This window comes from Pongo pygmaeus, chromosome 14 (assembly GCF_028885625.2).
Source record: "Pongo pygmaeus isolate AG05252 chromosome 14, NHGRI_mPonPyg2-v2.0_pri, whole genome shotgun sequence".
Lineage (NCBI taxonomy): Eukaryota > Metazoa > Chordata > Mammalia > Primates > Hominidae > Pongo > Pongo pygmaeus.
The window spans coordinates 2,268,934-2,294,082 of record NC_072387.2 but is presented as its reverse complement, the minus strand read 5'-3'; the positions used below and the strand labels follow the sequence as shown (position 1 = coordinate 2,294,082).

The 25,149-nt window shown below is 40.3% G+C and overlaps 1 pseudogene; it reads right to left on the bottom strand.

Annotated features, from left to right (window-relative positions):
* Positions 1-281: 281 nt before the first annotated feature.
* On the bottom strand, positions 282-18,992 carry LOC129026161 (zinc finger protein 285-like; annotated as a pseudogene).
* Between the last annotated feature and the right edge of the window lie 6,157 nt (positions 18,993-25,149).

Sequence of the window (25,149 nt, the reverse complement as noted above, 5' to 3'; positions counted from 1 at the left end):
GAGAATGAGTGGGGAATGAGGAATAATAACTAATGCTACATTCTAATTCAAAGCCAGTTGACTTCAGAAGAAAAAGGCCAATTCTGGGGTTACATCTCCTCTGTTAGTGGTATGCTAATAAATGTTTAATAAACGGCTCTCCAGAAAGAAAAGTATGTACATTATAGAAGTTTACTATAAATTTTACTAACATAGAATGTTTTTGGAACACAATTTATAAACAATAGAAAATATGCAACACTCTTTATTATAAATTACTAATTTAGAAAACCATGTTGAATGAAAAAAAGCCAAATACAAGAGTATATTACAGTATGACTTAATTTATATAAAGTTCAAGAACAGACAAATCCAACATATGGTGATAGAAACCAAAACAGTGATTATATCCTTTTTTGGAAAGAAATGAAGGGAAAGGGGCACAAGGGAACTTTTTGGGGTAAGGAAAATGTTTAACATGTTGAATGTGCATTATTAACAAGGATATGTACATTTTTAAAACAAATGTAGTTAAAATCTGCACTTTATGTAAATTATACCTGAACAAAATGAGTTAAAAAAATGACAAGACAGATCAGACACCTTTGGTAGCTGTTACTATGTGTTTCTGTGGGCAGTCTAGTGGAGGCACAGCTACTGATCCCAGTCTTCCAGCTGCATGTTATTTGTATTTATTACCTGCAATTTTATGAAGAACTAGTGTTAAGTAGCCAGTGAACCCAGCATCAGTTATTAAAATGACTATTATTTCTCCAACATATTTCAAGGCTGATAAACTGACTCACTGTATACATGTGGATCTGTTTTTGGACTCCCTATTCTTTTCCATTGATCTATTTTTTTCTCTCCTGAGCTAATACTACACTGTATTAATTACAGAAAATTTATAATAAATGTTGATCTCTGGTAGTGTAAGTCCACCAATGTTGCTCTTCATCAAATTTTATCATCACACATAAGGGACTTCTTTTTTTTTTTTTTGAGACAGAGTCTCTCCCTGTCGCCTGGGCTGGAGTGCAGTGGTGCGATCTTGGCTCATTGCAACCTCCACCTCCTGGGCTCAAGCCTCAGCCTCCTGAGTAGTAGGGATTACAGGTGCCTGCCACTATGACCAGCTAATTTTTTGTATTTTTAGTAGAGACGGGGTTTCACTATGTTGGCCAGGCTGGTCTTAAACTCCTGATCTCGTGATTCACCCACCTCGGCCTCCCAAAGTGCTGGGATTAGGACGAAGTTTTATAGGGAAAACACATAAGCTAAGGGTCTGGAAGAGAACGCACAGGACCACAATTTCTCTCACCACTTGAAGAATCACCAGGGCCTGGGTGAAGGAGGAGATAGACCACACCTCACCCCTATGCTTTTATCCTTCTTAAAGAGCAATTGTGAAGGCATCCATGTTGGTGGGGGAAAAAATTGACTATGAAGGTAATCTGGACAACTTAATTAAAGCAGAAAATCTGGCTTTAGTTGTCAGATCAAATGACTAACTGATCCGACATATTGACTAAAACAGACAATCTGGCTTTAGTTGTCAGAGCTTCACAGAAGTTGCATGAGAAAGCCAGGTTCTAACACCTCCCATCAGAAAGAGAAAGCGGCTGGGAAGTTGAGCTCATGTAAAGCCCTTCCCACTGAAGAATGTGGGAGTCTGAGGCTCCAGATAGCTCCTCACCTACGCATCCCAAAGGGAACTCCCAGAATTACCTTTGGACAATTCTGGTCTTTGCACACAATTGTTATTGTGAATGAAACATTTTGGCTACATTTTATAAAAGACACTTACATAGTGATGCTATGAATTTTCATGTGCCAATTTTGTGTGAAACCAATTTTTTGAACTGATAATTTTAAAACAGACTTCAACTGGTCAAATTTTACAGGTGAATTTGAATTTTATGAGTAAATAACATTATTCTCTAACATAAAAATAGTTCCTTCGTTTTCCTTCCAATGATTATGTCTCAACATTTTTTATCTTGTCTTAATCCCACCGCATGAATCTGGGCCAGTGTTGTGACTTGCTTTAATCATTAGAATGTGGTGGAAGTATCATTGAGCCTGTTCTCTGATGAGGCCTTAAGAGATCACAGTTTTTGCTCTTGAAACCCTGGCACTATGGGACCAACCCTAGATTGGTCTTCTGGAGGATGAGAGACCATGATGACAGAGAGAAATTCATTGTCTTACCTATGACCATCATAAAACAGCCAGGCCCAGATGAGCCATCAGCTGAATGCAGATGCATGCACAAAGCCCAGGTAAGGTAATCTAGCATGTCCCACAACAGAACTGCTCAGCTAAGGCCAACTGAACTTGCCAGCTCACACATCATGAGCTAAATAAATTTGTATTTAGAGCTACTCAGTTATTGTGTGTGTTATGAGGCAGAAGCTCATAAGCATATTTAGGATAAATTATACATGAGCAGAGTCTGTTATGCTTTTATCAAACCATTGGATTTGACATGCTCATATTTATTTGGGATCTCTGCATCTACATTTGTAAATGAGATTGGCTCCCACTGATTGGGTGCTAGACTAATTTCTGCTTTTTCCATGCTACTTTGTTACAAGAGGTAAAGCAAACAATGTTATGAAGTAGGGAGACAATCCTGTTAGCATCATATATTTAAAAACCTTAATGTGATATGCAAGGGCTGCTCCTGACCAAATTGGAGGATTGCCTGGGACACCTCCACCAAGGCTGAGGGCTTAGTCTGTCATGAGGGAATGTAGCACCCATTGTAAACCCCAAAAGCTTCCTGGGATAATGTGTATCCCAGATTTTTTCTCTAACCTACTGTTCGCGTAGGAAGACTGGAGTATGTAGTGGACATGGACAATAATATGTGGACATGTTTATAGATCTAGATCATTGTTGATGGAGTCATGTTATTCCATTATATGGGATGCCTTAATTTACTTAATCTCTTACACATGAAGCTTCAGGTTGTTTACGGTCTTCTCATTGCAAAATTCTTAGAATATATTTCTTTCTGAAACCATATTTTTCCACTCATGTAATTACATCCTAAAAATACATTCTGAGAAGGAGGATCATTGGCTCAAAGACAATGCAAATTGTACATCTGATATATGTAGACAAGATCCTCTCCAGCAACTTTGTACCCGTTTTTTTTCCCCACCAACTTATGTAAGAACACTCATTTCCTCATTTCTACTGACATAGAATTTTTAAAATACTTCACTCTTATCCACCTGATCAGTAAGAAAATGACACTTCAGGGACGGTTTTATTTGCACTTGACTGGCTATTCTATTTACAAACTATAACTGGCCGGAAAATGTAATGAAGGAAAAACTAGGAATAAACCATGATCCAAATGAAGAAACCTATAAGTCAATTAAAACAAAAAAGGACATTGTTTTTGAAGAAAAAATGAAAGACATTGTGGGCTAAGTGTAGTGGCCCACACTTGTAATCCCTGCACCTTGGGAAGCTGAGGTAGGAAGATCACTTGAAACCAGAATGAGACTAACCTGGGAAATAAAGCAAGACCCCATCTCTACAAGTAAATTTTTTAAAGAAAACATTAGCTGAACATGGTGGTATATGCCTGTAGTCCCAGCTACTCAGGAGGCTGAGGCAGGATGATCACTTGAGCCCAGGAGTTCAAGGCTTCAGCAGTGAGCCATGATCAGGCCACTGCCCTCCAGCCACCTGGGTGACAGAGCAATACCCTGTTTCCAAAAAAAAAAAAAAAAAAGAGCAAAGAGATCGCCTCTCGAATTCATCTGTTATCCCCAATTAAATGACAATTTTGGGAGGAAGCTGACAGAAAGAGCACCCTTTAAAAACCCATTATTATACAAGTCTGCTGAGAAGAAGACTGCATCAGTCTGAAATGAACACTGTTGGTTTTTTACATGTTATTGCTCACTTTAGTAAATGTTAGCTTTATTCAATTGATTTTATTAAGACTAACCACAGAACACCTATTCTAGTTAATTTTTAATCGCATTTAATGTGTGAGCTGACAAATTTATTCAGCTCCCACACTACAGAGTTTCTCTATTGTATGAGATTTCTTACGTCTGTGGGTTGTACTTTTCAGTAAAGTTTTACCACAGCTATATCATCTTGAACATTTCTTTTTGGTGTACACACCAAAGAATGAAGGTTATCACTGGAGAAGTCCCATCCATACCATTTTAGATGGTTGCACTGCCACATCAAGCCTTAAAGACTTAAAAGCTTTGAACTCTGAATTACAATGTTGCTTCTGTATGTGGACTCCAATGACAATGAAACATATTGCTATAAAATCCCTCCATGCTAGTCAGGATGGCCTAGGCAATGCTGCAGTAAAAATTAAACCACTAAAAATCTCAGTGGTGAGACACAATGAATTTTTATTTCTTACTCTAAAAAGAAATCCAACACAGATCAGATAGCGACCTTCTATCGACCCAGTCTGGAATAAGCAGCCTCCAAGGTCACCTTGGCAGGGATAGAGAAGCCTGAGGATGTTTATAAAGACTAGACCTGAAAGTGGCTTGTATCACTTTTGCTCACACTCCATTGGCTAGAGCTCAAACATGGGCACACTCTTAACTGCAAGAGTTACTGAGGAATAGAGTCTTCTTATTTGCAAGGAAATGGAACCAGTATGATTAATACAGCACTGCCTTTGCCGCATCCTTCAAATGTCACTTCTGCAGAGCTTCTTGCCTGTGCAGAGAATCTCATAGAAAACCTGAGTACTAATATTCTTTCATAGTAAGAGCATTGGTTTCATTCCTGAGCACACTTTTGAATGTTCTTCATACAGAGAATATTTTTCCATTGGGGACTAAAAAATATCTAGGGACTTTTGCTAAACTGAAGACCTTACCATAATCATCCCAATTAGAATTTTTTTCCTGGATACACCCTTTAATGGAAATTTGACCTCTAACTACAAACACTACCACAAACCACCCATTTGTCAAGAGTAACCTACTTTGCCATTGTAGCATACAGAAGTTCTTGAAATCCACAATACTTGCCTGGCACACCCCAGTGCTGCGGGCTGACATTGTCGATGGCATTGTCCCCGTCTTTTGCTCCCCCAGCCCTCCCACAGGCTGAGTAAGCTTCTATTATCTGGAATACAGTGTGGCTTCTGTTTTCCTAATTTAACCCTGACTTACTACGTTTATAATGTTTCTCTCTGCTCATGTAGTCTTTGATGAGTCAGAAGGTCTTTGCCATGCTCACAATGTGTGTACAGTGTCTCATATATATGCACTCTCTGTTGGGCAAGGAGGTGTGAATTACGACAGAAGCCCTTACCACATGCCTTACACTTATAGGGCCTCTGTCCTGTGTGGACTCTGAGATGAACATGAAGATCTGAATTCCGGCTGAAGCCTTTACCACACTCATCACATTTATATAGTTTCTCTCTGGTGTGATCACTCTGATGGAAGTGAAAATATGAACTGTAACTAAAGCACTTTCCACACACTTTACATTTATATGGTTTTTCTCCAGTGTGAACTCTCTGATGAGTGTGAAGAACAGAGCTATAAGCAAAATCCTTTCCACACACATTGCATTTGTATGGTTTCTCCCCTGTGTGGACTCTCTGGTGAATGTGAAGCTGTGTACTTTGGCTGAAGCCCTTTCCACACTCACCACACCTATAAGGTTTCCCCCCTGTGTGAAACCTCCAGTGGACTTGAAGAACGGAGCTTGAACTAAAACACTTGCCACACTCACTGGATTTGTAGGGCTTCTCTCCAGTGTGGACTCTCTGATGGATAAGAAGGTTGGAGTACTGTTCAAAGCCCTTCCCACACTCTTCACCATTTGTAGGGCTTTTTCCCTGTGTGTACTCCCTGATGAATACAAAGAAGTGACCTAAATCCAAACGCTTTCCCACATAAGTCGCATTTGTAGGGCATCTCCCCTTTGTGGACTCGATGATCGTTGTGAAGGGAGGAGTTGCACCTGAAGCCCTTGCCACATTCTTTACATTTGTAGGGATTGTCTCCTGAGGGGACTTTCTGACATCTGGGAAAGTCTGAGCTCTGTTAGAAGCCTGTAGGCCATTCGTGGAATTCATAGGGAGTCTCTTCTGAGTGGCTTTTACAATGAATGATAAGATATTGGCTCCGACTTAAGTTCTTTCCATACTGGTCACATTTATAAGATTTTTCTCCTAGGTGAGTGCTGTGATGGACACGAGGATCTGTATCATCTGCAAAGGCCACTCCACAGTTATTACATGTGAAAGGCTGTGGTAAAGCATGGGCCGCATCATGTTGTTCAACTGTTGATTTCATACTCAAGTTTTTCCAACAGTTGGGGTGTCTACCAGGGTCCTCTCCTTTACATTCTTGGGACTCATGATGATCACGTGATGTCCAATTGAGGCTGTCATCATGCCAAGCACATCTGTACAATTTCTTTTCCACGTAAATTCCCTTATATCTTCCCTGAGATTTCTGGGGCTCGGTCATTATGTTGGCTTTCTTCCAAGATTCTGGGGTAAGAACCTGTGTCAGGCTTTGCCATGCTGTGATATCTCGATTTTTGATAATGGCATTTACTCCATAGTTTTTGTTTTCAGAAATCTGAAGAGACATGCCTGCCCACTCTTCACAGAGGTAAACATCTTCTAAATGTGGGGAACACTGTTCTTGAAGGTTCATGATATAATCCTGACTCACACTTAAATCCCGGATCCTTTGTTTCCAAATCTGCCAGCAATGAAGCACTTCTTGAGAAAGGCAATTTAACCCCTTTTCCTGAAGATTCAAAATGTTTTTTTAATCCCGTCTCCCATGAGAAGAAAGAGAATTTGTGAATCACCTGTTCAGAGGTTTTGAGAAAATGAAATATTATGATGGGGTGGGAAGTTGTCCCTGGCTCCCATTGACATGTGAAACAGTTAGAGCAACAATAATTCTAACCTGTGAGCTGCCAATTAGAAATCAAGTATTGTAGGGAAATTAAGAGAAATCTTGGCCAGGTGCAGTGGCTTATGCTTGTCATAGCAACACTTTCAGAGGCTGAGGTGGGAGGGTCACTCAAGTTCAGGAGATTAAGACCAGGCTGGGCAGTACGGTGAGATCGCATCTCTACAAAAAAAATTAAAAATTGTCTCGGTTTTGCCTATGATCCCAGGTACTTGGAAATCTGAGGTAGGAAGATTGCTTAATCCTGTGATGCAGAGGCTGCAGTGATCCAAGATTGTGCCACTGTATTCCAGCCTGGGTGAAACGGCAAGACCTTTCAACCCCCACACAGCAAAAAAGAATAAAAGGAAATCTTAGGAAAAATTTATGAAGGAAGAAATTCACCTCCCCGCTATAAGAGTAGTCAATAAAAAGACTTTAATAATCTTGCTACAAAAGGTATGGGAAAGGCTCCCATTTTGTGTAGTGTATGTGTGTATAGAAATAATACATATTGATGGAGTGTTTTTCATATGTTGGGCAGAGTAAGGGACACAAAGGGTTACAAGAAGTTTCAGAAACAAACAGGTTCTATCTCCTGATGGCTTCCCTTCCTTCACATCACTGTCATAAGGAGGACTATCATGTATGTTTGTGTACAAACTGCACAACTGTACATGGTGAGCCTTAAGGGGATGGGGATAAAAAGGCAATGGGGATTGAAATAGGGATAAACACTGTGAAACATGGTCCTGGCATTGTGCGGGGATGCATATGTAAACCTCTGAGACAAGCTCTAAGAGACAGCCTTTTTATGTTCCCCGACGTTCTTTGTCTTCATGAAAAGATAGAGACCACTCAGATCCTATATTCCATTTCCTTAAGTTCTGACCTTTTAAGTTATTGCAGAATCTCAAACAGCCATGACTATGAGAATGGGGAACAGATACTGTGGATTGTCAATGGCCTGGCACCCAGGGAAGCAAGATTGTGGTATATAACAAACCGGGGGCTGAGGCAGAAGAGGACGATCATATTTTTGGGACCCTATGATGGGTTTCAAAATGGCATGAATATCATGGTCAAGTCCCACTGGATACTGCTTCTGGTTTAAGGTCCTTTCTGGGTTGTTTTATTGAAAGTGACTTTAGTTTATAAGATAGTATCAGGGAAAGGGAGACCATGAGCAGCCCCAAATGGGCTTTAAGCAGTGGTTTCCCAATTGTTCTGATTGTAACCCACAATAAAATCAGCATTGTGATTCAGTAGGAATAGGCACGAACATCAACACAGACTGCTCACTAAAACAGAAGTTTTATCAGCTGATACTTACATACGATGTGCAATGCACTTTGATAAATTCTTTTGTTTTCTGTTCTATTAATCTATTTTGCTTTTTAAGAATTGCTAGTTATGACACAGTAATTTGATTTCAGGACTCACCAAGAGGGTTTTATCCTGCAGTCTGAGAAACAACTGCAGGGATATGCAGATTTATGTAGAAGGTCCTGTGTTTACAGATTACACTTTGGTTTCACGAGGTTATTTATTAAAAACACAGGACCTAGGGCAAGATTAGGAGGGCTCAAGTCCTAGTTCTTCTTATAAGCTGTGTGATCATGGGCAAGTTATTAATTCTGTGATTCAGTTGTTTCGTCCATTGATATGGTTTGGCTGTGTCCCCACCCAAATCTCTTCTTGAATTGTAACTCCCATAATTCCCACGTGTCATGTCCCATAATTCCCACATGTCACAGCCCCCACACTGAGTCCCTACCAGGGCACTACCTAGTGGAGCTGTGAGACGAGGGCCACTGTCCTTCAGACCACAGAATGCTAGATCCGACAGCTTGCACCGTGTGCCCGGAAAAGCCACAAACACTCAACACCAGCCCACAAAAGCAGCCGGAAGGGAGACTATACTCTGCAGAGCCACAGGGATGGAGCTGCCCAAGACCATGAAAACCCATCTCTTACATCAGCGTGACCAGGATGCAAGACATGGAGTCAAAGGAGATCACTATCGAGCTTTAAGATTTGACTGCCCCGTTGGATTTCAGACTTGCATGGGGCCTGTAGCCCCTTTGTTTTGGCCAAGTTCTCCCATTTGGAACAGCTGCATTTACACAATGCCTGCACCTGCACTGTATCTAGGAAGTAAATACATTGTTTTTTTATTTTAAAGCCTCATAGATGGAAGAGACTTGGCTTGTCTCAGATGAGACACTGGACTGTGGACTTTTGAGTTAATGCTGAAATGAGTTAAGACTTTGTGGGACTGTTGGGAGGCACGAATGGTTTGAAATGTAAAGACATAAGATTTGGGAGGGGCTGGGGTGGGATAATATGGTTTGGCTGTGTCCCCACTCAAATCTCATCTTGAATTGTAACTCTCACAATTCCCATGTGTCATGGGAGGAACCTGGTAGGAGGCGATTGAATTATGGGGGAGGGTCTTTCCTGTGTTATTCTCATGATAGTGAATGAGTCTCATGAAATCTGATGGTTTTTAAAAGGGAGATTCTGAATGGGCGCAGTGGCTCACACCTGTAATCCCAGCAATTTGGGAGGCCAAATTGGGTTGATCAGGAGGTCAAGAGATTGAGACAATCCTGGCCAACATGGTGAAACCCCGTCTCTACTAAAAAATACAAAAATTAGCTGGGCATGGTGGTGCATGCCTGTATTCCCAGATACTGGGTTGGCTAAGGCAGGAGAATTGCCTGAACTTGGTAGTTGGAGGTTGTAGTGAGCCAAGATAGCACCACTGTACTGCAGCCTGGCTACAGGGCCAGACTCAAAAAAAAAGGGGGAGGGGTGGTTTCCCTGCACAAACTCTCTTCTCTTGTCTACCACCATGTGAGACGTGCCGTTCACCTTCCACCATGACTATGAGGCCTCCCCAGGGATGTGGAACTGTAAGTCCAATACATCTCTACCTTTTGTAAACTGCCCAGTCTCGTGTATGTCTTTATCAGCAGTGTGAAAATAGAGTAATACGTCCATAAAAGGGGGATAATAACAGTAACTATCTGTATTAGTCCATTCTCATGTTGCTAATAAAGACATACCCAAGACTGGGTAATTTATAAAGGAAAGAGGTTTAATTGACTCATAGTTCCATGTGGCTGTGGAGGCCTCACAATCATGGCAGAAGGTGAAGGAAGAGCAAAGGGACATCCTACATGGCGGCAGGCAAAGAGAAAGCCTGTGCAGGGGAACACCAATTTATAAAACCATCAAATCTCATGAGACGTAGTCACTCTCATAAGAACAGCACGAGAAAGACCCCTGCCCCATGATTCAGTTACCTCCTACCAGGCCCCTCCTACAACATGTGGGAAGTATGGGAGCTACAATTCAAGATGAGACTTGGGTAGGGATATAGCCAAACCATACTTCTATCTCATACACTAAACTTAGGTAACACATAACTGTATATGAACCTCTGAGAAATGAAAACGAGGTTAGATATTTATCAAAAAGTAATCAAATAAGCCAACACTTAGATTACACTTACTATGTACAAGTAAGTGTTGGCTATTGTAACTGCCAACCAAACCAAAGTTCTCCCTTGGTTCCTTTAACACTGGTTTATCCAAAACAATGGATAAACATTGATTTTTCTGCAGAAGCAACCCATAGATCAAGGCTCTTGGTGATGTGTGAATTTTATAAGTCTCATTCTGAGAAATACGAGGAAAGAATGAGAGCCTAAATGTGTGATTAGGGGAGGGAGTGATTACTAACTGCATTGAATGCCCACAGGCCAGAGTATGAGATTTGGGGAGAGCTCCCTCACAAACCCTTCACAAGGGGCCAGATCCTCACACTGATCTGTAAAAACTCATTAACTGCAGGGTTCTAACCAGCACATGCATCTCTTAGGAGTTTTCTTTCCAGTGGTCAAAGTTTCTCTTTGTGATCTAACTGGAGTTTTCTATCTGGTATGAAATGACGATTTCAGGACACAGGTCCAGTGGTCTGATGCTCAGTTACTCACCCACTGAGATGAGGTTCCTGAAGTTTTCCAGCATCACATCTTGGTACAGGTTTATCTGGGTTTTATCCAATAGAGCAAGCTCTTCCTTGGTGAAGACAACAGCTATGTCCTTGAATGTCACCCTTTCCTAAAACATCAACCACATGCCACATCAATCATCCACGCAAATGACTGGTCTTAGTCTGTTTGGGCTGCCTTAATAAAATACCACAGTCTGATTAGGTTAAACAAAATAAACTAACTTCTTACTGTTCTGGAGTTTGGAAAGTCTAAGATCAAGTACCACCAAGATAAGTTTCATTCAGGTTTCTTCTCTTGGCTTGTAGACAGCTGTCCTCTCACTGTGTCCTTACATGGCAGAGGGAGAATGAGAGTAAGCTCTATTGAGGCTCTCTCATAAGGACATTAATCCTATTGGATCAGGGATTCCCAAAGAACAATATTAATCAAATTATAAAATATGGCCCAGGAAATAGGCACAGATAAATCTATACTAAGGTGTTGTGCTGATACACAAGTCTAGTACTGTTCCATGATTTCATTTCTCATCACACACCAAGATTTGGTATTTTCACTTTTTCATGGCAGATTAATCTATTTTTATCATGTTAAAAGGAACTAAGAAGACAGGGTAACTAAAAGCCTGGCTCCTAGATTCAAAAAACACAATAGAGAAAAGGGAGATTATTAGGATAATTAAGAACATTTGGATATCAACTCGGTATTAAAAAATGGTGGTATCAATGTGAAATTTCTTGAGTATGTTAGCAGTAAGGTGGAAATGTAGGAAAATGCTCTTACTCTTAGGAGACACAAGCTGAAATATTTAGGGATGAATTATATTAATGCCTGCAATTTATCCCCAACTGGGTCATCAAAATACAATATAGATATGTGTGTATATACGTATATTATGCATATGTTTGTGGGTGATTGTCAACAATTGGTGAATCTAGGTGAATATTACACATTATGCTCTTCTTTCATTTTCCTGATAAATTGAAATTTCTCAAAATAAAAGGATGTGGGGAATAATCTGATGTTAATAACCATCTCCTAATCAAGAAACAAATTTTTACATAAAATATTTCTATCGCTGCATATATCACACTGCTCAGAGTTAAGTATTTACAGATATGTTCTCTCAATAGACTCTGCATCTCTAAATAATGCAGAGCTTTCAAACGAAAGTTGCAAGCGGTTACAAAGGACGTCACGAAGAATATGTTCCCAACAATTGTCCAATTACCCAAATCTGACAATGATTAAAAACAAAATCTAGGGGAGTCAGCACGGTTGTCCTAATAGCATCACTCTCTCAGTAACACAACTGTATACCTTCTTCTGTGGGAGGCAACAAAATCGAATTTGAGTTAATCATTCAGGAAATACAGATACCCTGAAGTCTACTTGGGGTGTTCAAATGTAGGGAGAAGGGGTTAGGGATAGAGGTTCACCCAGCCTATGCCCCATTCTCCCTTCTCTGCCTCAACTATAGAGCCTGGGATAACAAAACACTCATTTCTCCACCACCCTTGTAGCTGGATGGATGCCTTGTAGGAAGCCTAGGCAGCGATTGTCATAGGATGCAGATACAAGGAGAGCCCCAAAATATTAAGAAACCAAATTTATCAACGAATAAACACTTGCAAAAATCTATAAATCTTTTCCTGTCTTAAGTATTCTTGTATAACCATCTATGAAGTATTCTTGTAAAACCTTGAACCTGAATCTATTCAAGCATCTGGTGCTTCCACTTACAAGAAATACTGTGGATAGATAACACATTGAAACATAAGAAAAGGAAGCAAACAAATGCATTCCAAACATAGGAAAGAACACAGGACACCAAACTTGGTTTCTACAACAAGTCAATAGCAGGAGAGAATAAAGTAGAGGGGCAAATTTCTCTAGATTAAAAGAGATTATGAGACACAACAGCCAACTATATGATAGTATAGACCTTGGTAAGATCCCATTTGAACAAACCAACGGTTAAAAAAATTTTTGAGATAATCAGGGAAATTTGGTTATTGTCTGGGTATTAGATAATACGAAATAATTATTGATTATCTCATTAGTCAATATTTTAGGAAATATATACTGAAATACATAGAGAATGTGGTAAATTAGATTGCTGTTTAGAAATATCCTCTTCCATACTCACTAATCCCACTAAAGGACCAGAGTGTGTTTTCTTACCCCTTTAGTTTTGACTTGGCAATGTAACTTACTCTGGCTACCAAAATGAAGCAGAAGTGAGAATGTGCCTGTTCTAACCTGGGCCTTGACAGATCTCACGCGTTCACTTGCTCTCTTGTCCCTCTGTCTTCACTATGAGGGCACACCCAAGCTAACCAAAACCAGCAGAGTGCTACCAAATATTCTTGGCATCGGCTTTAGGTCCAGGCCGTAACCATTGAGGACACTGTTATAGGAGGTTGGAAAAATGGTGACCTGGATGTAGTGGTGAACATTTGGTAAACTGTTGCTGTAATTTAGAAGATAGAAAATTTACCTAATGAATCTTGGACTTGGGCAAGATGGTTTCCAGGCAGAAGGATAAAAGTGTGAGCTCATTCATTTTAGTTGCATATATAATAAAGTACTATACAAAAGTGATGTGCTCAGAGATAAACAATACAGTGTAAAATAACATGCGTCTTTAAAATACTCTGGGAAAGAAAAAAATGAAAAAGAGATTAAGCAAATCTCTTTGGCAAAAAGTTAATCATTGAAACTGCATGATGGGTACTGCAAATGGAGGCTCATAATACCATTTGTTCTTTCTGTGTACTTTCATAATTAATTTTGTTCATGATTAAAAGAAAATCCTTCCTCCACACTGTCATGGTCTTTTTAATGTGACAACTTGGCTAAGCTACAGTCCTCAGTTATTGAATCAAACACTAATCTAGGTATTGCTATGAACATAAATTGTAGATGTGATTAAAGTCCATAATCAGTTTACTTTAAGGGAGATTATTCTAACTAATCTGAGTATGTCTGATTCAAAAAACTAAAAGGTCTTATGAGCAGAGCTGAGGCTTCCCTGAGAGGTGGAGAAATTCCACCCATAGACAGCGGCTTCAGTCTGTGTCTAAGAGTTCTGGCCATCCTTCCTGAGGGACTGCCATGTGGATTTTGGACTTGCCTAGTTAGCCTCCATAATCATATAAGTCAATTCCTTAAGATAAATCTCTTAATATATATCTCTTACTGGTTCTGCCTTGCTGGTTGAACTCTGACCAATAGATACCCATTCAAATCTTGTTACTTATCGAACGAGACCAGTGACATTTAGAGTATAGTCATGTATATGCTGCCCATGCACTCAGATGCTGCGGCAACACCAAATTGCTATAAAAGTTTCTGAACTTACTCTTGATTCTTTTTCCCTCATGGGGCAGTGATAAGCAGTTCATGGACTGGTACTGCTACATGAACCACACTTAGAGTAGCACCAAAGTAGACATCTTGAAATCTGTGAGTTTGTTTCTTCACTTCTATAAAGGGAGTCAAACCATCTGCCTCACAAAGTCATTATGAGCAAGATGAAGTACCTAATACATAGTAGTCATTAAAAAAATGCTGACCTCCTTTCAGAAAGCAGAAGTGTCTGGTTCCTCAGAATGAACAGTATATTTAAAGAGAAAGAACCCCTTAACTTACCTGGAACTTAATCATACCATCTTCCTTTTGGAAAGGGCAGGATTCTGGAAAAGAAGAACTGCAAGGAAGAAAGAATCCATGAGATCATGGATTCAACAAGTTATAAATGAACATTGGTTCCTTCCTTATCTGTACAAATTTCTCTCAGTTCCTTCTCTCCCTAGATATCGTCTCTTCTCGTTCTGAACAGACTGAACTCCCACCTCCTCAAGACTTCCCTAGATTTGTCCCCAGTCCCTCAATCTCAGACCACTGTGTGACTCCTATCTCTCTCCTCAAGCTTTTGGGTCAAAACCTGCACATTCTTTTCCTTTTCTCAGATTTGTGAATGAACTGACATAATATACATCTGTATTATGCTGGAAAAAAGGCTCCAGAATTGCTGAATAAGGCAGCAATCTCAGGGCTGGGCACAGTGGCTCACGCCTGTAATCCCCAGCAATTTGGGAACCTGAGACAGGTAGATCACTTGAGGCCAGGAGTTCGAGACCAGCCTGACCAACATGGTGAAATCCTGTCTCTACTAAAAATACAAAATTAGCTGGGATTGGTGGCAGGCACCTGTAGTCCCAGCTACTCAGGAGGCTGAGGCAGGACAATCACTTGAACCTGGGAGGCAGAGGCTGCAGTGAGCTGTGCTTGCACCACTGCACTCCAGCCTGTGCAACAGAGACAGACTTTGTCTCAAAAAAAAAAAAAAGAAAAAAAAAAGAGAGAAATCTCAGGATGACAGGGGCCTTCTGCTATTTCCACTTTTACATGCAAGACTTGACCTTGTATGGCCAGGCCTGTGGTCTAAAGAACTTGCAATTAGCCAAGATATACAAATTAAATCCCAATTTTTATTATTATGTTAATCAATAATGCAAATTTTTAAACATCTACACCTTGACTCTTGGCTTCCTAAACTATCTCTCCAGCAGCCATTCTATCCACTGCTTTTGCAAATATTGATGACACACCTATGACATATAAGACACATCCTCTGCTCTGGAAATGCTCATGGTATACTGAACTATACATGCTCTCAGACAGCAAGTAGCAAAGTAGATAGGCAGACTTCTAAGCTCGCCACTTCATATACACTAAAGCCCCTTCCTGTACTGCTTATATCAGTGAATTCCCTTGCCAATTAGATTCCAGTTGGGTTCAGCCAATGGGGAAAGTCAGCAAGAGATCCAGGGAAGGGACAAGAGTGAAGTCAGAATATTTATTCCCCCAGGTTTTTCCCTAAAGGTTGCTGTGGAATGGCTAAGTTCCATATCCATTGAACAAAGTTCATGGCCACCATCAGGCAGCTGTCATCCAATGAATCTTTCTTCAGGTTTTAGCGACTGCCTCCTCCCTTAGCCCTTCAGTCCTAAAGGCAGTAAGTTACCCTGCTATCACTAGCTCTTAAATATTGCCATACCCTTTGTTGATTACCACAGCCTGCCTACAACTTTATAGATTGTCCCTTTATTAAGCTCTTCTCAAATTACCCCATTTGAGTGTTCTGTCTATTTTTTATTGGGATTCCATCAGATAAACCCTGTAAACACAATTGCCTCTCGCCTTTGTGGAGAAACTTACTGAATAAAATTGCCACTTTAAGCACTGTGGAAACTCCAAAGATTAAAAAATAAAAGCCAAAAACCAGGTTTCTGCCTTCTAAGATAGTGCTTCTCACACTATCTGTGATAAAAGACTAGTTTTTATTATTATTATTACTGTTACTTTCAGTCTGTCACAGACTGATATTTTGGTAAGATACAGTAAAAAGAAATTACTGGAAAAAGGAAATTAAGAAGGTATGCAAATTAAAGCCCAATTGTTATTATTATGTTAATCAATAAGACAAAATTTAAAACATCTACACTTAAGTTCTCAAATTATCTGGTCACAGACCAATATCATTTATTGGCACTGGTCTGTTGGCTACCCTTTGAATTGCAGCTCACAGGGTTATAGAATCAGGTTAGTAGAATATGAAATGTCTTTAGGGTAAATCCTTTGACTCTTTTTCTCTCTTTTACTACCTTTAAGAGACATCATTAATCACTTCTTATTTTGGGCTCCAACAAAGGCCAAAATAAGGAATGTTCAAGTCATTAATACAGCATGAATTACATCATTTTAAAATAGTTAAAACCTACCGAGGAAACACTCTTCCTTTCCCCTGTCAAAAAACTACAAATCCTAAAAACAAACAAACAAACAAACAAACAAAAACAAGCCGTAGTCTTTTATCCACTGTACTTGCTAAGGATCTTATCATTTAACAAGCACTCAATCAGTGTTTCTTAATATTAACAAATGTACAAATAGAATTGGCTTGGATATTATACATTACATGCACGTGCAAAGACATAAACTCACCCTCTACTTCCAGTACCTGTTCTCACTTCAGAGCCAATAATGGGACAGGTTTATTTTCAAGCACACATCTCCACACATGCAGTCACACATATATGGTTGAGGGTTTGGTTTCCTGAATTTCTGGCTTCAGACACTCTCTGCCTGTGTCAACTATGGGCCATGGCAGTAACCAGATGGCACATTCAAATTTGAGGTGAGTTTAATAAACAGACGGCTTACAATGGTGTTGGCTGGGGGTAAGGAAATCAGAGTGGATAAGGCTCTATCCTGGGAAGTGACAGGGAGGTGCCATTATACTACCTGGGCCTTAAGAGGTAAGGGGAGGGAGCAGTCCCTGGAGCCTGGAACTGAGAGGACTGTGTGGCCGGGACCACCAAAACCATGACCTGTTGTTTAGAAGGGCAGCTAATCTGTGACAATCCTGCAGAGAGAGAACTCGGGGACAAGATCCTCCAACTCACACTTCTTCCTCTCTCCAAACCTTCCTGTTGAGACTTCCCATTGGCCAAAGACAAGCAATGCCAGAAGGCAATGGCGGCCTTTCAGGGCAGACAGCAGGGTGGAAAAGGTGGGGAGCCAAAGGCATGGGACACGTGGCACCTCAGGACTCTTGTTTTTTCCCTATCTGCCAAAGTCCACACAGCTCTCTCACACAAATGCCTTTCTCATCCCTCAACCTGACAACTACTCTGATCTGAGGAATACATCACGAACGAGACCAGATGCCCATATCAACCTCTTCAGCGAATGAAGACCTAGAGGAAAAGTGCAGCTGAATCTGGAACTGCAATTGTTCAGAAACACGATCAGAAATGTAATAAAAGCTGCCATTACACCTAAAATAATTAACACTAAATCTCTAACTTTATCAAATATACAGAGAGCATTGAAATTTCAAATTTGTTGAGTGTAATTTAACACTTACATTTGCTCATGTGCTTTATAATACTCAAATTCCGTACTCCCTGGCTCACAGCATGTGAGGTGAGAATGGAGTTAATAATTTGGGGAAGTTCTTTTCTTTTCTTTTCTTTTCTTTTCTTTTTTTTTTTTTTGAGACAGAGTCTCGCTCTGTTGCCCAGGCTGGAGTGCAGTGGCGCGATCTCAGCTCACTGCAAGCTCCGCCTCCCGGGTTCACACCATTCTCCAACCTCAGCCTCCGGAGTAGCTGGGACTACAGGCTCCCGCCACCATGCCCGGCAAATTTTTTGTAATTTTTTTTTTTTTTTTTTTTTTTAGTAGAGACAGGGTTTCACCGTGTTAGCCAGGATGGTCTCGATCTCCTGACCTCGTGATCCACCCAAAGTGCTGGGATTACAGGAGGGAGGCACCGCGCCAGGCCTGGGACCGTTCTTTTCAAAATGTATGCGGTGATATTAAACTCCTGAGTTATTACAGTCTGAGTTGTTTCCTTATTGCCAGAAGCCGGAACCTCTGCCCTGAAGTCAGAAATGCCCAAATGGAGTCAGAGCTGCTAAAATCCAGAGTTCAGACCCAAGACAACTCCCCATCCAAGAACCTAGGGGTGCTGAGCCAGAATCGCCCGCGCCAAACTGAGCGAGAATAGCCCAAGCCATCCTCTATCTCCAGAGAAAAGCTGCTTAAGCAAATCCCTCATCCCATTCAGGGAGGCACAGCCCCAGCCATTACTCCCAAACTCTGAGCCAGCGCCCCTCTGCCCTCATCCAGAGATGCACATTCCAAGACTGGACCCTAAGCCTCGACCCAAGGTGGCACAGCGCAAGTCGCTGTCACGAAACGTGAAGATGCACGTTTTGTCAAACCCAGGGCTGCTTCCCAAACCGAGCCCACGCGCTTCCCATCCCAACCCGGGTAGGTAGGGGCCGCTGAACTTCCCCAGCCTACCCCACCCACGAGGCCTTATCATTGGTCACCAGTCCCCTCTTCCACTCCTCCTACTTCAGTCCACAGGGAAGGGTCACAGCTGCACATCCTGCAGCCCTATTCCTGGCTACGCTTCCGAGAGGGGCGCGGTCCACGCGGGACTCACCCCAGCATCCCAAAAAATGTCGCCTGCAGCTAGCGTCTGGTACCACGGCGCATGCGCAAGGAGGCCTATGGACTACAATCCCCAGAAAGCCCCGCGCGCAGCAGTGGACATTCGCAAGGCTACCAGGGTGAAGGTAGCCTTTGACTTCCGTGCATTTGGAAGTCCTTTGACTTCCGTGCATTCGTCTAAAATAATGACAATCATAATAACGATAAAGTATTGAAATGTTAAATAAATCACTATCAACGATGAAAAGAAAAAGTTTCAATATTTTACTACTTGGAAATGAGCACTTTACCATTTTAGTGAAGACTTTTATAGGTACTTATTTTATAGGCATGTCTTTTAATGTTAAAACCACGAGACATTTCAATTAAAATTCACTTAAATATTTCCATCCCCGCCCCCCATCATGTTTTGTTTCTGTTGATGAAGACTGCATAATCTACACTTGCAATATAACATACCCTGTAATTTGTTTCCTAGTCTCAGAAGAAGCAGAATGAATTAACCACCATTGTCTGAATCCTTAATAGGGGAATTACAGGAGTACTCGTTACAACATAACAAGAAAACGCGGGAAGTTTTCAGATTCTTTCTGAAAATTTCCCCTTGTTGGGACTTAGGCTTTATTTTACTTTATGTTATTGCATTTAAGATTTAAGATCATTAAAAAGTCAGGAAACAACAGGTGCTGGAGAGGATATGGAGAAATAGGAACACTTTTACACTGTTAGTGGGACTGTAAACTAGTTCAACCATTGTGGAAGTCAGTGTGGCAATTCCTCAGGGATCTAGAACTAGAAATACCATTTGACCCAGCAATTCCATTACTGGGTATATACCTAAAGGATTATAAATCATGCTGCTATAAAGACACATGCACACGTATGTTCATTGCGGCAGTATTCACAATGGCAAAGACTTGGAACCAACCCAAACGTCCAACAAAGATAGACAGGATTAAGAAAATGTGGCACATATGCACCATGGAATACTATGCAGCCATAATAAATGATGAGTTCATGTCCCTTTTTAGGGGCATGGATGAAGCTGTAAACCATCATTCTCAGCAAACTATAGCAAGGACAAAAAACCAAACACCACATGTTCTCACTCATAGGTGGGAATTGAACAATGAGAACACATGGACACAGGAAGGGGAACATAACACAGCGGGGTCTATTGTGGGGTGGGGGAAGGGGGAGGGATAGCATTAGGAGATATACTTAATGCTAAATGCGTGCAGCACACCAACATGGCACATGTATACATATGTAACAAACCTGCACGTTGCGCACATGTACCCTACAACTTAAAGTATAATAATAATAAAATTTTAAAAATTTAAGATTTCTATTAAAGAAAATTTTGGGTACCCTAATGGGGTAAGAAAATTGAATAAGAATTCCATTAGAGACCCACAGTTTTAGCCTGGAGGAAAGCCTTGATAATGGGTGAGAACAATCTCTGTCCTAGGAATGGTCGCCTCGTCCTCCTGGCAGAGGCTCTGCTTGGAATATCTGGCTGGCATTCCGTTTTCCACTCATCCTCAAGCTGTAGAGGTCGTGAGGCAGTTCCAGTCCTAGAATAGACAGGGAAGTGAAGACCCCCACCTCTAGGCAATGGGTAGGAAATGGTTGAATAATATCCAACTATAGCTTGACATTGCAACTTAGGGCACATAAAGGGACAGTGCAATTCTTTTGGCTTATCTCTGTCTTTTGATGTTTACATGTTTGATGTTCTTATATATTGCTCTAAGTTGAAGGATTACTTGATTTAATTTGACATACTTGAATTTTAAAAAACGAGTTCAGGAACATTTTTATTTTTGACCTAATACAAGGTAAATTTTTGTGACATCTGTGTCTATTGGAAAACAATGTGTGTTCTCTATCAGAGGGATATGCATACATTTATATTTTCACCAGACTTGTTAATTGTTTCTATTTAAATTTCCTACGTGCTTATTCGTGCTTACTTAGATTTTTTCATTATGCATCTGTCAATGATTGAGAAGTTCATGTCAAAAGGCACCCAGGCTGGGCATGGTGGCTCAAGCCTGTAATCCCAGTACTTTGGGAGGCCGAAGTGGGTAGACCATGCGGTGAGGAGTTCAAGACAACCCTGGCCAGGATGGTGAAACCCCGTCTCTACTCAAAGTACAAAAATTAGCCAGGCATGGTGGCAAGCACATGTAGTCTCAGCTACTTGGGAGGCTGAGACAAGAGAATCACGTGAACCCAGGAGGCGGAGGTTTCAGTGAGCCGAGATCATGCAACTGCACTCCAGCCTCGGCAACAGAGCGAGACTCTGACTCAAAAAAAAAAAAAAGGAATAAAGAAAAAGAAAAAGAAAAAAAGTCTGTAATGGTAAATTTGTCATTTTTCTCTCTATAGAATTTGCTTTATTTATTTGTTTAATTTATTTTTTGAGACTGAGTCTCGCTCTGTTACCCAGGCTGGAGTGCAGTGGTGCCATCTCAACTCACTGCAAGCTCCACCTCCCAGGTTCACGCCATTCTCCTGCCTCAGCCTCCCGATTAGCTGGGACTACAGGCGCCCGCCACCATGCCCGGCTATTTTTTTTGTATTTTTAGTAGAGGCAGGGTTTCACCGTGTTAGCCAGGATGGTCTCCATCTCCTTGTGATCTGCCTGCCTCTGCCTCCCAAAGTGCTGGGATTACAGGCGTGAGCCACCGCACCCAGCCTACTTCATTCTTCAAAAGTCGTGTTATTACGTATACAAGCGGCTTTACTTTTCAAAAGTCGTGTTATTAGGTATGGAAGTGGCCTGTTCCTTATCTGCAACACTTGGGACAAGAAGAGTTTCAGATTTTTTATTTTTTTCAGATTTTGCAATATTTGCATATGCACAATGAGATATCTTGAGGATGAGACCCAAGTCTAAAGCAAAATTCATTTGTGTTTCCTATACACCTTATACACTTTCCCTGAAATTAATTTTATAGAATTATTTGATTAATTTTTTTCACAAGGTTTGTATACAATCTTTGTGTGCATTGAACCATCAGAAGCAAAGATTGCCTTCATCGTATGATCAAAGAAAAATCAATTAATGAAAAGAAGAGGAAGAAAGCAAATATTTCAGGTGTGGAAATTTCCTCTTTTGGTGTCATGTTCACATTTCAAAAGTTTCAGGTTGTGGAATATTTTGGATTTTTAAATTTAGTGATGCTGACCCTGTGTAAGTTTCATAATGGTCATATGTTCTTGATGGACCAAAAATTTTATTAAAATTTTAAGTACTTTTCATTTTCACCTTGAGTTTACTTTTCATTGCCGACGTGCTTTCTTTTCATTAGATTTCATCTAGTATTTATTTTTCACTTTGTCCTAAAATTAGCATTTTTTACCTTGTTATTTATATACTCTTTATTATTATAGTTATTTTTAAATGTTACTTTTACCTAATCTAAGAGCTTGTCTTTAGTCTGAAAATACACACTTAAGTTGGTGTGTTAGGAACAAAGGAGAAAGTGCTTGTATAATTGATTTAGGAGCTTCTCCTATTTCCCAACTATGGAACAGTGGCTTTGGCCTGTAATCCTAGTTGATCAAGCAGCTGAGTTGGGAGGATGGCTTGAGCCTGGAAGGTTCAGGGTGCAGTGGGCTATGATGGTGCCACTGTTCTCCAGGTTGGGTGACAGCATGAGATTTTATGCCTAAAAAAAGAAAAAGAAAATGAAAAAGTAGGACAGTGACCCTCAAAGAGGAAGGAAATAGCCTCCCTAAGACTCCTTTGAATTGTGTGAGTGATCTTTGCTTGCTCCAGTGACTGGGATATGAGTTTAGTATGCAGAGGTAAGGAATGCTAAACATATTGCATCTGTAAATTAATTCTCTCAACAAAGAAGTCATCCACTCAGAACACCCAACAGTAACCTCTTGAAAATCATTGCTCTAAAGGAAAGAAAATGAAAAACAACAACCTCAATCAAATAAAAGGAGGGAAAGAAACGATCGAATCAGTAAAGAGAAAGTCAAACTGCTGCTGTTTGCTGATGATATGATCATATACCTAGAAAACCCTAAAGACTCCTTCAAAAAGCTTCTAGAACTCATAAATGAATTCAGCAAAGTTTCAGGATACAAAATTAATGTACACAAATCATACCTCTGCTGTACACCAACAGCAACCAAGCTAAGAATGAAATCAAGAACTCAATGCCTTTTACAATAGCTGCAAAAAAAAAAAAATACTTAGGAATATTTCTAACCAAGGAGGTGAAAGGCCTCTACAAGGAAAACCATAAAACACTGTTGAAAGAAATCATAGATGACACAAACAAATGGAAACACATCCCATGTTCATGAATGGGTAAATCAACGTTGTAAAAATGACCATACTGCCAAAAGCTGTTTACAAATTCAATGCAAGTTCCATCAAAATAACACCATCATTGTTCCCAGAACTAGAAAAGACAATGCTAAAATTCGTATGGAACCAAAGAAAAGCCCACAGAGCCAAAGCAAGACTAAGCAAAAAGAACAAATCTGGAGGCATCACATTATCTGACTTCAAACTATACCATAAGGCTATAGTCACGTGAACAGCATGGTACTGGCATAAAAATAGACCAAAGACCAATGGAACAGAATACGGAACCAAGAAATAAATTCAAATACTTACCGCCAACTGATATTTGACAAAACAAACAAAAACATAAAGTAAGGAAAAGACGCCCTATTCAGGCCGGGTGCAGTAGCTCACGCCTGTAATCTCAGCAGTTTGGAAGGCCGAGGCAGGTGGATCACAAGGTCAGGAGATGGAGACCATCCTGGCTAACACGGTGAAACCTCGTCTCTACTAAAAATACAAAAAATTAGACTGGCGTGGTGGCGTGGGACTGTAGTCCCGGCTACTCGGGAGGCTGAGGCAGGAGAATGGATTGAACCAAGGAGGTGGAGCCTGCAGTGAGCCGAGATCCCACCACTGCACTCCAGCCTGTGTGACACAGCGAGACTCCGTCTCAAAAAAAAAAAAAAAAAAAAGGCCCCCTATTCAAACAAATGTTGCTGGTGTAATTGGCAAGCCACATGTAGAAGAATGTGAATGGATCCTCATCTCTCACTTTATACAAAAATCAACTCAAGATGGAACAAAAACTTAAAACTTGAAACCATAAAAATTCTAGAAGATAACATCAGAAAAACCCTTCAAAACATTAGCTTAGGCAAAGACTTGATGACCAATAACCTAAAAGCAAATTCAATAGAAAAAATGATAAATAGGTGAGACTTAATTTAAGTAAAAAGTTTCTGCACAGCAAAAGAAACACTGAGCAGATTAAACTGGAAACCCACAAAGGGGGAGAAAATCTTCACAATCCATACCTCTGAAAAGGATGAATATCCAGAATCTACAAGGAACTCAAACAAATTAGCAAGAAAAATATGAAGAATCCCATCAAAAAATGGGCTAAGGACATGAATAGACAATTCTACAAAGAAAATATACAAATAGCCTACAAACATATGAAAAAATTCTCAACATCATGAATGATCAGGGAAATGCAAATGAGAAACACAATGCAATACCACCTTACAGCTGCAAGAATGGCCATAATAAAAAATTTAAAAAATAATAGATGTTAGTGGGGATGTGCTGAAAAGGGAACACTTTTACATTTCTGCTGGGAATGTAAACTACTGCAACCACTATGGAAAACAGTGTGGTAATTCCTTAACGAACTAAAAGTAGAGCTACCATTTGATTCAACAATCCCACTACTGGTTATCTACCCAGAGGAAAAGAAGTCATTATATGAAAAAGATAGCTGCACACACGTTTATAGCAACATAACATGATGTTTTATAAATATAAGTGATAAAATTCCTCAATTAAAAGTTTATTAGAGTTCATCAGTGTTGATATCATCTTTCCAAATTAAAAAAAAATGTTTTCTGTTCGTTGTTTTGGTTTTTGTTTGTTTGTTTTGATGCATGGTCTTGCTCTTTTGCTTACTGCAGCCTCAGCTTCCTGGGCATGAGTAATCCTCTCACCTCAGTGACCCAGGTAACTGGAACTACAGGTGTGCACCACCATGCCTAATTGATTTTTAAATATTTTCTTATAGAGTCTCACTGTGTTCCCTAGGCTGGTCTGAAACATCTGTGTTCAAACAATCCTCCCACCTTGGACTGAAAAAATGTTGACATTACAGTCACAAG